At 38.5% G+C, this 16,213-nt stretch overlaps 3 pseudogenes; 2 read left to right on the forward strand and 1 right to left on the reverse strand.

Annotated features, from left to right (window-relative positions):
- Positions 1-11: 11 nt before the first annotated feature.
- Positions 12-3,561, forward strand: LOC111365673 (annotated as a pseudogene).
- A 2,707-nt stretch (positions 3,562-6,268) lies between these two features.
- Positions 6,269-8,152, reverse strand: LOC111365675 (annotated as a pseudogene).
- Positions 8,153-10,525: 2,373 nt separating this feature from the next.
- LOC111365295 lies at positions 10,526-11,453 on the forward strand (annotated as a pseudogene).
- The last annotated feature ends 4,760 nt before the right edge of the window (positions 11,454-16,213 follow it).

Here is a 16,213-nt window from a genome sequence, read left to right on the forward strand (position 1 = left end):
TATGAAAGATCATGGCTTTTGTACTTTGGTGGGTCTTCGAGATCCTTTCGATGACCTATGTTGTGTTGAAGGAATATCTATTTAATCCGATTGATTGCGTAAAGCTCATGATAGCAATGGAACCGGGGAAAGGATATAGAAAAGATAGTTTTTTTCTATTATATTAGATTAGTATTAGTTAGGATCTCGGCTTAGCGAGTCCTTTCTTTTGTGATGAACTATTGGCACCAGTCCTACATTTTATCTCTGGGGACCGAGGAGAAAAGGGGCTCGACGTTTACATGAGAGAAGCAAGGAGGTCAACCTCTTTCAAATATACAACATGGATTTTGGCAATGCAATGTAGTTGGACTCTCACATCGATCCGAATGAATCATCCTTTCTGTGGAGGTCAATCTTTGCCTGCTAGACAAGAGGAGAGCAAGTTACTAATTTCGTCTCGGTAGGACATGTATTTCTATTACTATGAAATTCATAAATGAAGTAGTTAATGGTGGGGTTAACATTATCCTTCTTGTAGTGACGAATCTTGTATGTATTCTTAAGAAAAGGAATTTTGTCCATTTTTTGGGGTCTCAAAGGGCGTGGAAACACATAAGAACTCTTGAATGGAAATGGAAAAGAGATGTAACTCCAGTTCCTTCAAAATCGCTAGTCAATCCTATTTTTGATAGGGACAGTTGACAATTTAATTTGATTTTGACCATTATTTTCATATCCGTAATTTTACGAAAAGAAGGCCCGGCTCCAAGTTGTTCAAGAATAGTAGCGTTGAGTTTCTCGGCCCTTTGACTTAGGATTAGTCAGTTCTATTTCTCGATGGGGATAGGGAAGGGATATAACTCAGCAGTAGAGTGTCACTTTGACGTGGTGGAAGTCATCAATTCTAGCCTGATTATCCCTAAATCCAATGTGAGTTCTTCTATTTGGATTTGTTCCCCTATCGTGATTCAATGAGAATGGATAAGAGGCTCGTGGTATTGACGTGAGGGGGGTAGGGATGGCTATATTTCTGGGAGCAAACTCCGAGCGAATATAAAGCACATGAATACAAGTTATGCCTTGGAGTGAAAGATAATTTCGAATCTGCTTTCTCTACGAACAACAAAGCTATAAGTAATGCAACTATGAATCTTATGGAGAGTTTAATCCTGACTCAAAATGAATGCTGGTGGCATGCTTAACACGTGTAAGTCGAATAAGAAGTGGGGTTTCCAGTGGTAGACGGGTGAATAATGTGTAAGAACCTATCCTTGGGAGGTGAACAGTAGCTGGAAACGGCTGCTAATACCCTGTAGGCTGAGGAGTAAAAGGAGGAATACGCCCGAGGAGGGGCTTATGTCTGATTAGCTAGTTGGTGAGGCAATAGCTTACCAAGGCAATGATCAGTAGTTGGTCCGAGAGGATGATCAACCACACTGGGACTGAGACACGACCCAAACTCCTGTAGAAGCCAGTAGTGGGAAATTTTCTACAATGGGCGAAAGCTTGACGGAGCAACTCCACATGGAGGTAGAAGGCCCATGGGTCGTGAACTTCTTTTCCCAGAGAAGAAGCAATGACGATAACTGGGGAATAAGTATCAGCTAACTTTGTGCCAGCAGATGTGGTAAGAAAAATGATGCAAGATAGAGGATGCAAGCATTATCCAGAATGATTGGGTGTAAAGCGTCTATAGGTAGCTTTTTAAGTCAGCCGTCAAATCCCAAGGCTCAACCATGGATAGGTGGTGGAAACTACCAAGTTGGAATACGGTAGGGGTAGAGGAAATTTTCGGTGGAGTGGTGAAAGCGTAGAGATTGAAAAGAACACCAATAGCGAAAGCATCCTACTGGGTTGACATTGACACCGAGAGAAGAAAGCTAGAGGAGCGAATGGGATTAGATACCCCAGTAGTCCTAGCAGTAAGCAATGGATACTAGGTGATGTGCGTATCGACCCGTGCAGTGCTGTAGCTAACACATTAAGTATCCCACCTGGAGAGTACGTTCGCAAGAATGAAACTCAAAGGAATTGATGGGGTCCTGCACAAGCGGTGGAGCATGTGGTTTAATTCAATGCAAAGCTAAGAACGTTACCGAGGCTTGATATGCTGTGAATCCTCTTGAAAGAGAGGGATGCCTTTGGGAACGAGGACACAGGTGGTACATGGCTGCTGTCAGCTCGTGTCATAATCTGTTGGGTTAAGTCCCACAACAAGCGCAAGCCTTGTGTTTAGTTTCCATCGTTGAGTTTGGTACCCTGAACAGACTACAGGTGATAAGTCAAAGGAAAGTGAGGATGACGTCAAGTCATCATGCCCCTTACGCCTTGGGCGACACGTGCTATAATGGCCAGGACAAAGGGTCACGATCTCGTGAGGGTGAGCTAACCCTAAAAACCCATTCTCAGTTCAGATTATAGGCTGCAACTTGCCTGCATGAAGTCGGAATCGCTAGTAATCGCTGGTCATCCATACGACGGTGAATTCATTCCTGAGCCTTGTACACATCGCCCGTCATACTATGGAAGCTGGCCATGCCCGAAGTCATTACCTTAACAGCAAAGAGGGGGATGTCGAAGGTAGGACTAGTGACTGGAGTGAAGTTGTGACAAAGTAGCCGTACTGGAAGGTACGGCTGGATCACCTCCTTTTCAGGGAGAGCTAATGCTTGTTCGGTATTTTTGTTTGACACTGCTTCACACCAAAACAAAAAGAAGGGAGCTACGTCTGAGTTAAACTTGGAGATGGAAGTCTTATTTCATTTCTCGACGTTGAAGTAAGACCAAGCTCATGAGCTTATTATCCTAGGTCAGAACAAGTTGATAGGATCTCCTTTTTTACATCCCCATGTCCCCTCGTGTGGTAACATGGGGACGAAAAAAGGAAAAGAGAGGGATGGGGTTTCTATCACTTTGGCATAGTGGGCCCCCAATGGGAGCTCGTACGACGGGCTATTAGCTCAGTGGTAGAGTGTGCCCCTAATAATTGTGTCATTGTGCCTGGGCTGTGAGGGCTCTCAGCCACATGGATAGTTCAAAGTGCTCATTGGTGCCTAACCCTAAGATGTGGATCATCCAAGGCACATTAGCATGGCCTACTCCTCCTGTTCGAACCACGGTTTGAAACCAAACCTCTCCTCAGGAGGATAGATGGGGTGATTCGAGTGAGATCTAATGTAGATCTAACTTTGATTCACTCGTGGGATCCGGGCGGTCCGAGGGGGCCACCACGGCTTCTCTCTTCTCAAGAATCTATACATCCCTTATCAGTTTATGGACAGCTATCTCTCGAGCACAAGTTTAGGTTCGGCCTCAATGGGAAAAGAAAATGGAGCCCCTAACAATGCATCTTCACAGACTAAGAACTACGAGATCACTCCTTTCATTTTGGGGGTGACGGAGGGATCGTACCATTCGAGCTATTTTTTTCATGCTTATTCTGGAGGTGTGGAGAAAGCTACAATCAAGAGAATTTCCCTACTCTTCCCTTCCTGAAACGAAGAGTGTAAAATTCTTCTTCCTTTCCGCAGGGACTAGTAGATTGGATCTAGCCGAAACAAGAATGCTTGGTATAAATAACTCACTTCTTAGTCTTCAACCCCCTTAGTCACTACGAACACCCTTGATCAGTGCAATAGGATGTGTCTATTTATCTATCTCTTGACTCAAAATGGGAGCAAGTTTGAAAAAGGATCTTAGAGTGTCTAGGGTTGAGCCAGGAGGGTTTCTAACACCTTCTTTTTTCTTCTCATCGGAGTTATTTCACAAAGACTCGCAGGGTAAGAAAGAAGGGGAGAACAAGCACACTTGGAGAGCGCTATACAATAGAGAGTTGTGTGTCGCGTTCGAGAAGGATGAATAGCTCTCGAAAAGGAATCTATTGATTCTCTCCCAATTGGTTGGACCGTACGTGTGATGATTTACTTCACGGGTGAGGTCTCTGGTTCAAGTCCAGGATGGCCCAGCTGCACTAGGGAAAAAAAATAAAAGAAGGATTGACTACTTCATGCATGCTCCACATGGCTCGAAGGGATATAGCTCAGTTGGTAGAGCTCCGCTCTTGCAATTAGGTCTTTGTGATTACGGGTTGGATGTCCAATTGTCCAGGCAGTAATGATAGTATCTTGTACCTAAATCGGTGGCTTACTTTTTCTAAGTAATGGGGAAGAAGATTGAAACATGCCATTGAAAGACTCTACTAAGATAAAGATGGGTTGTCAAGAACATAGAGGAGGTAGGATGGGCAGTTGGTCAGATCTAGTATGGATCATACATAGACGGTAGTTGGAGTCGGAGGCTCTCCTAGGGGTCCCTCATCTGAGATCCCTGGGGAAGAGGATCAAGTTGGCCCTTGCCAACAGCTTGATGCACTATCTCCCTTCAACCTTTTGAGTGAAACGCGGTAAAAGAAAAAGGAGGAAAATCCATGGACCAACCCCATCATCTCTACCCTATAGGAACTACGAGATCACCCCAAGGGTGCCTTTGGCATCCAAGGGTCACGGACTGACCATAGAACCTTGTTCAATAAGTAGGATGCATTAGCTGTCTGTTTTTAGGTTGGGCAGTAAGGGTCGGAGAAGGGCAATCACTCATACTTAAAATCGGCATTTTTAAGACCAAAGAGTCGGGCGAAAAGGAGGGGGGAAGCTCTTCATTCTTGGTTCTCCTGTAGCTAAAATCTCTGGAACCACAAGAATCCTTAGTTAGAATGGGATTCTAATTTCGCACCTTTCGAGTGAGATTTTGAGAAGAGTTGTTCTTTGGAGAGCACAGTACGATGAAAGTTGTAAGCTGTGCTCGGGGGAGGGGAGAGTTATTGTCTATCGTAGACCTCTATGGTAGAATTAGTCAGGGGGCCTGAGAGGCGGTGGTTTACCCTACGGTGGATGTCAGTGGTTCGAGTCCACTTATCTCCAACTTATGAATTTAGTCAACACAAAGCTATATGGTAGCACCCAATTTTTTTGATTTGGTGGTTCGATCTATGATTTATCATTCATGGACATTGATAAGATCCATCTATTTACCAGTACCCTAGGATGGCATAGCCTTAGAAGGGCGAGCTATAAATGAGGAAAGGGTTACAGTGGATACCTAGGCACCCAGAGACAAGGAATGGCGTAGTAATTGATGAAATGCTTCGGGGAGTTGAAAATAACCATAGATTCAGAGATTCTCGAATAGGGCAACCTTTTGAATTGCTGCTGAATCCATGGGCAGGCAAGAGATAACCTGGCCAACTGAAACATCTTAGAAGCCAGAGGAAAAGAAAGCAAAAGCGATTCTCGTTGTAGCGACGAGCAAAATGGGAGCAGCCTAAATCGTGAAAATGGGGTTGTGGAAGAGCAATACAAGCGTCGTGCTGCTAGGTGAAGCAGTATGAATGCTGCACCCTGGATGGCGAATGTCCAATAGCCGAAAGCATCACTAGCTTACGCTCTAACCCAAGTAGCATAGGACATGTGGAATCTCGAGTGAGTCAGCAAGGACCACCTTGCAAGGCTAAATACTCCTGGGTGACCGATAGTGAAGTAGTACCATGAGGGAAGGGTGAAAAGATTTCCCAGCAGGGAGTGAAATAGAATATGAAACTGTAAGCTCTCAAGTAGTGGAAGGAACCAGGCCTCTGATTGCGTGCCTGTTGAAGAATGAGCCGATGACTCATAGGCAATAGCTTGATTAAGGAAACCCACCGGAGCCGTAGCTAAAGTGAGTCTTCATAGGGTAATTATCACTGCTTATGGACCCGAGCCTGGGTGATCTATCCATAACCAGGATGAAGCTTGGGTGAAACTAGGTTCGAACTGACTGATGTTGAAGAATCAGTGGATGAGTTGTGGTTAGGGGTGAAATGCCACTCGAACCTAGAGCTAGCTAGTTTTCCCTAAAATGTGTTGAGGCACAGAAGTTGACTGGACATCTAGGGGTAAAGCACTATTTCGATGCGGGCCGCGAGAACGGTACCAAATTGAGGCAAACTTTAAATACTAGATATGACCTTAAAATAATAGGGTTTAAGGTCGACCAGTGAGACGATGGGGTATAAGCTTCATCGTCAAGAGGGAAACAACCTAGATCACCAGCTAAGGCTCCTAAATGATCGCTCAATGATAAAGGAGGCAGGGGTGCAGACATAGCCAGAAGGTTTGCTCAGAAGCAGCCTCCCTTGAAAGGGTGTGCAATAGCTCACTGATCGAGCACTCTTGCGCCGAAGATGAATGAGGCTAAGCGATTTGCCGGAGCTATAGGATGTAAAAATACATCGGTAGGGGAGCGTTCTGCCTTAGTAGAAAGCCTCTGTACGAGCAGTGGTGGATGAAGCGAAAGCGAGAATGTCGGTTTGAGTAACGTAAACATTGGTGAGAATCTAATACCCCAAAAACCTAAGGGTTCCTCCGTAAGGTTCGTCCACAGAGGGTGAGTCAGGGCCTAAGATCCGGCTGAAAGGCATAGTCGATAGACAACAGGTGAATATTCCTGTACTATCCCTTGTTGGTCTCGAGGGATGGAGAAGGCTAGGTTAGCCAAAAGCTAGTTATCGATTTAAGAAAGTAAGGTACCCCTACTTTTTCAGGGTAAGAAGGGGTAGAGAAAATACTTCGAGCCAATGTTTGAGCACCAGGAGCTACGACGTTGAAGTAACCCACGCCATACTCCCAAGAAAAGCTCAAACGACCTTTAAACAAAAGGGTACCTATACCCGAAACCAACACAGGTGGGTAGGTAGAGAATACCTAGGGGCGCGAGACAACTCTCTCTAAAGAGCTTGACAAAGTAGCCCCGTAACTTGGAGAGAAGGGGTGTCTCCTCACAAATGGGGTTGCAGTGACCAGGCCCGGGCGACTGTTTACCAAAAACATAGGTCTCTGCAAAGTCATGAGACCATGTATGGGGGCTGACGCCTACCAAGTGTCGAAAGGTCAAGGAAGTTGGTGACCTGATGACAGGGGAACTGACGATTGAAGCCTCAATGAACGGTGGTCGTAACTATAACAGTCCTAAGGTAGTGAAATTCCTTGTCGGGTAAGTTCTAACCAGCACGAAAGGCATAATGATTGGGCAGTATCTCAGAGAGAGGCTCGGTGAAATAGACATGTCTGTGAATATACGGACTACCTGCACCTAGATAGAAAGACCCTATGAAACTTCACTATTCCCTGGGACTGGGTTTGGGCCTTTCCTGCGCAGCTTAGGTGGAAGGTTAAGAAAGCTTCCTTCCGAGGGGCCTGAGCTATCAATGAGATACCTTTTTGGAAGAGCTAATGTTCTAACCTTATGTCAGGACCTACAGGACAAGGGACGGTCTCAGGTAGACAGTTTCTATAGGGCGTAGGCCTCCCAAAAAGTAACGGACGCGTGCAAAGGTTTCCTCGGGCCGGACGGAGATTGGCCTCGAGTGCAAAGGCAGAAGGGAGCTTGACTGCAAGACCCACCCGTCAAGTAGGGATGAAAGTCGACTTTAGTGATCCGACGGTGTTGAGTGGAAGGGCTGTTGCTCAACGGATAAAAGTTACTCTAGGGATAACAGGCTACTCTTCCCCAAGAGCTCACATCGACGGGAAGGTTTGGTACCTCGATGTCGGCTCTTTGCCACCTGGGGCTATAGGATGTTCCAAGGGTTGGGCTATTCTCCCATTAAAGTGGTACGTGAGCTGTGTTTAGAATGTCGTGAGATAGTTCGGTCCATATTTGGTTTGGGCATTAGAGCATTGAAAGGACCTTTTCCTAGTACGAGAGGACCGAAAAGGATGCACCTTTGGTGTACTAGTTATCGTGCCCATGGTAAATGCTGGATAGTCAAGTGTGGAGCGGATAACTGTTGAAAGCATCTAAGTGGTAAGCCCACCCCAAGATAAGTACTCTCTTATTTCGACTTTCCCAGAGCTTCTGGTGGCACAACTGAGATAGTGACGGGTTCTGTGTCCTTGTGGGGATGGAGTGACAGAAGTTTTGAGAATTCAAGAGAAGGTCAAGATGAGACGAGCAGTTTATCATTACCACACGTGTCAAGTGGAAGTGCAGTGATGTTTGTAGTTGAGGCATCCTAATAGATCGATAGACTTGAACCTTGTTCCTACATGACCTGATCAATTCGATCAGGCACTTGCCATCTATTTTCATTGTTCAAATCTTTGACAGCACGAAAAACCATTGTTCAACTCTTTGACAACATAACCTAAAGCTCCGCCCTCCCTCTCTATCCATCTAAGGGATGGAAGGGCAGAGGCCTTCAGTGTCCCCTCCAGTCAAGAATTGGGGCCTCACATTCACTAGCCAATAGGCTTTTCTCTCGTGCCTTTCGTCATTCATAGTTCGATATTCTAGCGTCGTAGGCATAAAGGAACCACACCAATCTATCTCGAACTTGGTGGTTAAACTCTACTGTGGAAAAATAGTTCGACGCCAGGATGATAAAAACTTAACACCTCTTATTCTTATTCCTTTTTTGACGAAAAAAATGAAAAATCAAAAGGTTGTGTCATTTAAAACCCCAATTATGACATCCTTTCTCTCCCACTTCACACCTCGAAACGCACCATTCTTATAGAGATAAACACTTTGACATCTTCTTAACTCGAAATGAAATGGCCGGGGAAGGGAGAGGAAAGGTTCCTTTTTTTTAGGGTACTCCAGGGAACAAATCCAGTAGAGATGGGATGGGGCCTGTAGCTCAAAGGATTAGAGCACATGGCTACGAACCACGGTGTCGGGGGTTTGAATCCCTCTTCACCCACAATCGGCCCAAAACAAAAGGGAAGTACCTTTCCCTCTGGGGGTAGGAAAATCATGATCGGGATAGACCAAAAGCTACAGAACTTGGGTGTGGGTCTTTGGAATGACTTTTTCTTTTTATTTATTATTTATTATGAATGATGGAATCATTACAAATAGTATGTCCCCGGCCCATCCAAGTAATTTTTTATTTTATGCCCCAAAACTCTTCCTCAGGCTTGGGTAGAATAGCAGAGCAAGTACAAGTATTAGTAGAATAACAAAAATGCCTTCCTCATCATTAATATGTTTACTCGAGGCAACTGTGAACTCTCAAGAGAATCAATGACTATATCAAAGATGCAGTGCTAGTACATTTGAGAATTCTTAATTGGCTAGTTGTAAATAGCTCCAAGGCTATGGAGGAAAAGAATTATCCCAGAACTACACCGAGGTATTGACGGTGATTTTCAAATCTCGTAGAATAGAACGTGATACGATAAGATAGAAACAAAGACAGGGAACAGATTATGTACTCTTAATAGTCAAAGTGAGCCCCTTTATTCTGAATTCGTTAATTCAAAATGAATCAAATCTCCCCAAGCAGGATTCGAACCTATGACCAATCAGTTAACAGCTGACTGCTCTACCAATTCCCGTTCTCAACCCATGACCAATATGAGCTCGAAGCTTCCTTCGTAACTCCCAAAACTTCTTCGTAGTGGCTCTCTTCCATGTCTCATTTCAGAGGGAACCTCAAAGTGGCTCTATTTCATTATATTCCATCCATATCCTAATTCCATTCATCTAATACCCCTTTGATGTCATTTACATAACAGATGTTGTTTCTAGTCTATCTCTTTCTATTTCTTTTCTATATATGGAAAGTTCAAAAATCATCATATAATAATCCAGAAATTGCAATAGAAAAGAAATAAGGGAGGTTTGTGATGATTTTTCAATCTTTTCTACTAGGTAATCTAGTAACCTTATGCATGAAGATAATCAATTCGATCATTGTGGTCGGACTCTATTATGGATTTCTAACCACATTCTTCATAGGGTCCTCTTATCTCTTCTTTCTCCAAGCTAAGGTTATGGAAGGAGAAATAGAGAAGAAGGTATCAGCAATAACTGGTTTTATTACGAGATAGCTCATGATGTTCATATCGATCTATTATGTGCCTCTGCATCTAGCATTGGATAGACCTCATACAATAACTGCCCTAGCTCTACCATATCTTTTGTTTCATTTCTTCTGGAACAATCACAAACACTTTTTTAATTATGGATCTACTACTAGAAATTCAATGCGTAATTTCAGCATTCAATGTGTATTCCTGAATAATCTCATTTTTTAATTATTCAACCATTTCATTTTACCAAGTTCAATGTTAGCTTGATTAGTCAACATTTATATGTTTTGATGCAACAACAAGATGTTATTTATAACAAGTAGTTTTGTTGGTTGGTTAATTGGGCACATTTTATTCATGAAATGGCTTGGATTGGTATTAGTCTGGATACGGCATAATCATTCCATTAGATCGAATAAGTACATTCGATCTCATAAGTACCTTGTGTCAGAATTGAGAAATTCTATGGCTCAGATCTTTAGTATTCTCTTATTTCTTACCCGTGTCTACTATTTACGCAGAATACTGTCACCCATTCTTTCTAAGAAATGGAAAGAAACCTCAAAAATGGAAGAAAAGGTGGAAAGTAAGGAAGAAAGAGATATAGAAATAGAAATAGCTTACGAAATGAAAGGGACTAAATAGTAACAAGAGAGATCTGTCGAAGAAGATCCTTCTCCTTCCTTTTTTTAGAAAAAAAGGAGGATCCGAACAAAATTGATGAAACGGAAGAAATCTGAGTGAATGGAAAGAAAAAAACACAGGATGAATTCCACTTTCGATTAACAGAGACAGGCTCTAAAAATAGCCCAGTTTATGAAGATTCTTATCTGATGAATATCAATGAAAATCACGACAATTCCAAATTCAAAATACTTATCGAAAAATTGGAAAATAAAGACCTTTTTTGTTTTTAGTTTGAAAAACCACTTGTGACTCTTCTTTTTGACTCTAACCGTTGGAATAGACCATTTCGATACATAAAAAATAATCAATTTGAAAACGTTGTCACAAATGAAATGTCAGAATATTTTTTTGACACATGCCAAAGTGCTGGAAAGGAAAGAATATCCTTTACATATCCACCTAGTTTGTCAACTTTTTGGGAAATGATAAAAAGAAGGATATCTCTGCCTACATTAGAAAAATTCTCATCTAATGAACTCTACAATCATTGGGTTTATACCAACAAAGAAAAAAATAATAATTTAAACAACGAAATTGTAAATCGAATTCAAGATCTAGACAAAGAATCTCTTTTTTTGAATATACTCGAAACAAGGACTAGGTTGTGTAATGACAATACTACAAATGAATACTTACCCAAAATATATGATCCTTTCTTGAACGAACCATATCGGAGAACAATAAAAAAAGCGTTTCACCTTCAATCATAGAAATAAAAAAAACTTCGATAGACAATTTCTTAGAGAAAGTTGGGATAACTCGAATTCATGGTATCATTCTTCTTGATACTGATTACCAAAAAATTGAACAGAAAATAGATTGATTTGAAAAAAACCATTATCAACCGAAATTGTTGATTTCTTAACTTTCATCAATGAACTTGGTAAAGAATCAGTATCAATTTTAAATTCTAGGGGTCTTTCTGTAGTTTCAGATAAAAAGAAGGAAGAATAGATTCAGAAAAAGGAACAAATTATTTGAAATATTTTAAAAATAGAATTGTAACTGCTACTAATGTCTAAAAAATTAGTAAAAGATTGATTCGAATAAAAAAAATCAGTAAAAAAGTACCTGACTCTTTATACAAATTAACCAGCGAGTTGGAACAAGAAGTAGGAGAAGATCAAGAAAACGGACCATTAGATCATGAAATTCGTTCAAGAAAAGCCAAACGTGTAGTAATTTTTATTGGTAACAAGGAACATACTGAGGATACTAATCCTCCTGATCAAACAGACGAAGTAGCTTTGATACGCTATTAACAAAAATTAAATTTTAGGCGAGGCATAATAAAAGGTTCTATACGTGCTCAAAGATGTAAAATAGTTATTTGGGAACTGTTTCAAGCAAATGTACATTCCCCTCTTTTTTTGGACAGAATAAAAAAAATCCCTTCTTTTTTCTTTTGATATCTCTGGGCCAATTAAATTTTTTTTTTAGAAATTGGGTAGGGAGGGGGTCATCTTTCAAAATTGTAGAGTATACAGAAGAGCAAACAAAAAGAGAAGAAAAAAAAAGAGAAAGACAAAAAAGAAGAGAACAAAAGAAAGGAGAACGCTCGAATAGAGATAGCAGAGGCCTGGGATACCATTCCATTTGCGCAAGTAAAACGGGGTTCCAAGTTAGTAACTCAATCTCTTTTTAGAAAATATATTCTATTACCTTCATTGATAATAGAGAAAAATATTGGACGTATGTTATTATTGCAACTTTCTGAATGGTATGAGGATCTAGAGGAATGGAATAGGGGGATGCATGTTAAATGTACCTATAACGGTGTTCAATTGTCCGAAACAGAATTTCCACAAAATTGGCTGACAGATGGTATTCTGATAAAAATCTTATTTCCTTTCTGTTTGAAACCTTGTCACAGATCTAAACTCCGATTCTCTCATAAAGATCTAATAATGAAAAAAAAAAAAAGAAAAAGACGATTTTTGTTTTTTAACAGTTTTGGGAATGGAAACTGAACTTCCTTTTGGTTCTCCCCAAAAACGACCCTCTTTTTCTGAACCCATTTTTAAGTAACTTGAAAAAAAATTGGAAAATTTCAAAAGAAATATTTTCTACTTCTAAAAATTTTTAAAGGAAAAATGAAATTACTTCGAAAAGTTTCAAAAGAAACAAAAAAATGTGTTATCAAAAGTGTCTTTTTTTAAAAAAAAAAAAAAATAAGAAAAGAACTTTTAAAAGTAAATCAAATTCTCTTATTTCGATCAAGAAAAGTGGAAGTATATGAATCAAGTGAAACTAAAAAAGAAAGAGATCCCATAATCAGCAATCAGTTGATTCATAAATCATTTAGTCAAATTGCATCTCCAGATTGGACAAATTCTTCATTGACAGAAAAAATGAAGGATCTAACTGATATAACAAATAAAATTAGAAATCAAATAGAAAGAATTAAAAAGAGAAAAAAAAGTAACTCCGGAAATAAATATTACTCTCAACAAAACAAGTTATAATGCTAAAAGATTAGAAAAATGGCAAATATTAAAAAGAATAAATGCTCGATTAATTTCTAAATTAACTTTTGTTTTTAAATTTTTCATTGAAAGAATCTACACAAATATATTTTTATCCATCATTAATAATCCTAGAATGAAGAGAAAATTATTTCTTGAATCAACAAAAAAAATTATGAATAAATCCATTTACAATAATAAAAGAAGTCAAGAAATAATTAATTAAAAAATCAAAATCCAATTAATTTTATTTCGACTATAAAAAAGTCACTTTATAATTTTAGTAATAGTAAGACAAATGCACATATTTTTTTATGACTTATCGTACTTATCACAAGCATATGTATTTTACAAATTATTTCCAACCCAAGTTATTAACTTGTATAAATTAAAATCATTTCTTAAATATCAAGGAATCCCTTTTTTTCTTAAGCCTGAAATAAAGGATTCTTTTGAAACATAAGGAATAGTTCATTCAAAATTAAAGGATAACAGACTTCCGAGTTCTGAAATGAATCAATGGAAAAGCTAGTTAAGAGGGCATTATCAATACGATTTATCGACGTCGTATGGTTAAAAAGAAAAATTTCAGCAAATGGAATTTATATGAAAAAGACCAATTAATTGATTCCCAAAAAGAAAATATTTTGAAAGTCTATTCATTATTGAATCAAAAAGATAATTTTCAAAAATACTATAAATATGATCTTTTATCATATAAATCTATTACTTCTGAAAATAAAAAGGACTCATTTCTTTCTAGATCGCCGTTTGAAGGAAATAAGAATCAAGAGATTTCTTATAATTACAATACATATAAAGAAACTTTTTTTGTTATGCTGAGGAGTATCCCTATCAATAATTATCTAGGAAAGGGCGATATTGAAAAAACTCCCGATAAGAAGTATTTGGATTGGAAAATTATCAATTTTGATCTTAGATAAAAAGTCGATATTGGGGCCTGGATCACGATCGATGCCAATAGTAATCAAAATACTCAAATTGTTACTAATAATTATCAAATAATTGATCAAAAAAATATATTTTTTTATCTTATGATTCCAGAAATGAATTTACCAAACTCCCCAAAAGTTTTTTTTTTTTTTTGATTGGATGGGGATGAATGAAAAAATACTAAAGCATCCCATATTGAATCTGGAACTTTGGTTCTTTCCAGAATTTTTGTTAATTTATAATACATACAAAATGAAATCTTGGTTTATACCAAGTAAATTACTTCTTTTAAATTTGAATAGAAATGAAAATAGTAATGAGAATCAAAATCAAAAGATTAATGAAAAGCAAAAGGGAAGTTTTTTGATACCATCGAATAAAAAAATAAAGAATCGAAACTAAGAAGAAAAAAAACCACAGGCCAAGGGATCTTGGATCCGTTCTTTCAAACCAACAAAAAGATATTGAAGAAGATTATGCGAGATCGGACATGAAAAAAGGTAAAAAGAAAAAAACAATACAAAAGTAACACGGAAGCAGAACTAGATTTGTTCCTGAAACATTATTTGCCTTTTCAATTGAGAAGGGACGATACTTTGAATCAAAGAGTGATCAATAATATTAAGGGATATTGTTTCCTGCTTAGGCTAATAGATCCAAGAAAAAATTCTATATCCTCAAGTCAAAGGGGAGAAATGAGTTTGGATATAATGCTGATTCAGAAGAATTAACTCTTTTAGAATTGATGAAAAGGGGAATATTGATTATTGAACCCATTCGTTTATTTGTAAAAAAGGACGAATAGTTTATTATGTATCAAACCTTCGGTATTTTGTTGGTTCATAAGAGTAAGCACCAAACTAATCAAAGATACCGAGAGCAAAGATATGTTGCTAAGAATAATTTTGATGAATCTATTCCACCACATGAAAGAATAACAAGAAATAGAGACAAAAATCATTTGAATTTGCTTGTTCCTGAAAATATTTTCTCACTTAGGCGTTGTAGAAAATTAAGAATTCTAATTTGTTTCAATTGAAAGAATAGGAATGATGTAGATAGAAATCCTGCATTTTGCAATGAAAAGAATACCAGCCAAGTTCTAGGTAATAGTATTCACCTCGATGGAGAGATAAATCAATTAATGAAATTGAAGTTCTTTCTTTGGCCTAATTTTTGATTAGAAGATTTAGCTTGTATGAATTGCTCTTGGTTTGATACCAATAATGGCAGTTCTTTCAGTATGTTAGGATACATTTGTATCCATGATTGAAAATTCATTGATAGTTCATTTTTCCTATATATCCTCTACTATATAGGATATATGAAAGAAAATAAATACACATATCACACGTCTTGTCTTACATTTCATTCTAAATATCCAACACTAAATGAATAATGCATCAATTTGATCTAGAAATGAATCAATAGAATCCTCTTCATTTTAGGTCTAAACTCTTCGCTTTTGTGAATATGAAAATGTGCCAATCTTTTTCTCTCCCTATCTAAATCTAATTTTCTATTGGATTGATTCATTTGAATTGATAAAATTAGGAGTTCATAAAGAAATTTGAATTAGATTATTGTATATACCACATTAAAATAAATGACATTATTATTACTGATCGTTAAAATCCATATCTGTAAAAAGGGAGAGGAGGCTTTTTTTTATGGTAAGAAATTCATTCATTTCGGTTATTTCTCAAAAAGAAAATGAAGAAAACAGAGGGTCTGTTGAATTTCAAGTATTCAGTTTGAAAATGAAGAAAATAGAGGGTCTATTGAATTTCAAGTATTCAGTTTCACCACTAAGATAAGGAGTGATGCAAACCCGGATAGCAACGACCACTATCGAACCCACACGAGAGTAACACCAATCCCAAGAATGCCAATTTGATGTTTATGGATTTAATTCCTAAATGGTGAATTAGGCAACCAATGATATATTAAATTGAAGGCCTCTTAGTTACACAATTTAAGAACCTCACCCAAGGTTGCGTAGGCCACAAGAAATCCCAATCGGATCCCTTGATAAGTTCAAAGTCCCGAAAAACAAAGGTTTGGAAGTAATTCGCCTCTCTGAATTAATTCTCAAATCAAAGTCTATTCAATAATGAAAGATAGAAACTAGTTTATACTACCCTAGGAAATAAGGAAAAACCACGAAATTCTAGAGTCCTAAAATAATGAAACTTGTCAAAAATAAGAAATTGAATCAAATTAAAATTCTCGCAAAAATTGGAAATTCACGTCTTCAGTTTTGCCCATGTGACT

The sequence above is a fragment of the Olea europaea genome, chromosome 17 (assembly GCF_002742605.1).
Source record: "Olea europaea var. sylvestris chromosome 17, O_europaea_v1, whole genome shotgun sequence".
Lineage (NCBI taxonomy): Eukaryota > Viridiplantae > Streptophyta > Magnoliopsida > Lamiales > Oleaceae > Olea > Olea europaea.